The sequence below is a fragment of the Salmo salar genome, chromosome 16 (assembly GCF_965601325.2).
Source record: "Salmo salar chromosome 16, fSalSal1, whole genome shotgun sequence".
NCBI lineage: Eukaryota > Metazoa > Chordata > Actinopteri > Salmoniformes > Salmonidae > Salmo > Salmo salar.
In genome coordinates this window covers 76,071,425-76,074,225 of record NC_138306.1, presented here as the reverse complement: position 1 = coordinate 76,074,225, position 2,801 = coordinate 76,071,425, and positions in this window count along the sequence as shown.

Below are 2,801 nucleotides of genomic sequence, written 5' to 3'. Positions count from 1 at the left end.
AAATGAAAATATTACCCTCCAAAACAAGGCAATGGCGCTAAAGGTTCCCATCTCAGTTGTTCCTAGCCTTCGCCCCATGCTTATGGTCGTCAAATTGTAAGCTAAGTAGATAGCTAGTTGACTGTTAATTTTGAAATACATTTTCAATGTTAATTTCAAATGATTTTATTGGAATTAATTGCAATGAAATACAGCCGTATCGAAAGACAGTTATTTTGCATATTTGCATTTCAGAACCAGGAGAGTGGACAGTTCCCAGACTTGGGGTACAAGGCAAGCATTTCATGACCCAAATAGTGGACAGCTCTCTCTCTCTCGATTCAATTTCAATTCAAGGGTTTATTGGCATGGGAAACATATGTTAACATTGCCAAAGCAAGTGAAGTAGATAATGAATTAAAGTGAAATGAACAATACAAATTAACAGTAAACATAACACTCACTAAAGTTCCAAAAGAATAAAGACATTTCAAATGTTATATTATGTCAATATGCACTAGTTAAATAGTTAAAGTACAAAAGGGAAAATAAATAAACATAAATATGGGCTGTAATTTACAATGGTGTTTGTTCTTCACTGGTTGCCCTTTTCTTGTGGCAACAGGTCACAAATATTGCTGCTGTGATGGCAAACTATGGTATTTCACCCAGTAGATATGGGTGTTTATCAAAATTGGGTTTGTTTTCGAATTCTTTGTGGGTCTGTGTAATCTGAGGCAAATATGTGTCTCTAATATGGTCATACATTGGGCAGGAGGTTAGGAAGTGCAGCTCAGTTTCCACCTCATTTTGTGGGCAGTGTGCACATAGCTTGTCTTCTCTTGAGAGCCAAGTCTGCCTACGGCGGCCTTTCTCAATAGCAAGGCTATGCTCACTGAGTCTGTACATAGTCAAAGCTTTCCACGTTTGGGTCAGTCACAGTGGTCAGGTATTCTGCCACTGTGCACTCTCGGTTTAGGGCCAAATAGCATTCTAGTTTGCTCAGTTTTTTTGTTAATTCTTTCCAATGTGTCAAGTAATTATCATTTTGTTTTCTCATGATTTGGTTGGCTCTAATTGTGTTGCTGTCCTGGGGCTCTGTGGGGTCTGTTTGTGTTTGTGAACAGAGCCCCAGGACCAGCTTGCTTAGGGGACTCTTCTCCAGGTTCATCTCTCTGTAGGTGATGGCTTTGTTATGGAAGGTTTGGGAATCGCTTCCTTTTAGGTGGTTGTAGAAATAACTTCTCTTTTCTGGATTTTGATAATTAGTGGGTATTGGCCTAATTCTGCTCTGCATGCATTATTTGGTGTTTTATGTTGTACACAGAGGATATTTTTGCAGAATTCTGCATGCAGAGTCTCAATTTGGTGTTTGTCCCATTTAAGTGAATTATTGGTTGGAAAGTGGACCCCAGACCTCACAACCATAAAGGGCAATAGGTTCTATAACTGATTCAAGTCGCTCTCTCTCAATTCAATTAGCTTTATTGGCATGACACTGTCCCTCATTATATGGCAGGCAGCAATGTAGTGCGCTGCCAACCCACACCTCTCTGCGTCCTCCCGCAACAGGACGGTTAGCCTATCCTCATCAGAGGTTTTTGAAACCTTGAATAAGGGTTTCAAATTTGGGGAAATGACACTCTCTAATTGTTTTATATTTGTGTCATTTTGTCAGGAAATGCAGCTCTGTTTTGGGTTCTGCTGTGGTGCAGTGGTTGCACAACTTCTCCTCAACAGGGTGCCATGTTTGTTTTGACTGTGTTGTAATTTGGTTTGATCTGATTGATTGGATGTTCTGGTCCTGAGGCTTCAGTGTGTTAGTAGAGCAGGTTTGTGAAATCTCTTTCTCCCTCTCTCAAACACACACACACTTTTTTTAATTTAAGTTTATTGTAGCCTGCATGTGCCAAAATGAATTAGGCTTTATGGTCCAAAACTTTACCTTGGTGCGCTGCCATGCATTAATGGGGAATTTGCCATTCCATTTTGTTTCTAACTCTTAGTGCAACAGTTTTGTGAATTAGTTAAGAACCTCTATAGGATTGGACCCTTTATTTCAATTTTCGCCTAAAATGACTTGCCCAAATCTAACTGTCTGTAGCTCAGGCCCTGAAGCAAGGATATGCATATGCTTGGTACCACTTGAAAGGAAACACTTGGAAGTTTGTGGAAATGTGAAAGGAATGTAGAAGAATATATCACATTAAATCTGGTAAAAGATGATACAAAGAAAAAAACAACTGTTTAGTATTTTTTGTTTGTTTTGTACCATCATATTTGAAATGCAAGAGAAAGGCCATAATGTATTATTCCAGCCCAGGTGCAATTTAGATTTTGTCCACTAGATTGCAGCAGTGTATGTGCAAAGTTTTAGACTGATCCAAGGAACCATTGTATTTATTTTCAAAATGTTTTATCAAGACTGCCCAAATGTGCCTAATTTGTTTATTAATAACTTTTCATGTTCAAAACTGTGCACTCGCCTCAAACAATAGCATGGTATTCTTTCACTGTAATAGCTAGTGTAAATTGGACAGTGCAGTTAGATTAACAAGAATATGCGCTTTCTGCCAATATCAGATATGTCTATGTCCTGGGAAATGTTCTTGTTATTTACAACCTCATGCTAATCGCATAAGTCTACATTAGCTCAACCATCCTCAGGGGACCCACCAATCTGAAGAAGTTTTAAGTGATTCTGCTGAGAAAAGACATGAGCATGCATGCCTGACCGAAACTGATACATTCCAGTTGGCAAGTGTGTGACACTAGAGTGCGCAAGCGCCTACGGCTCCCAGTGACGTAGCCTATGATGGAAG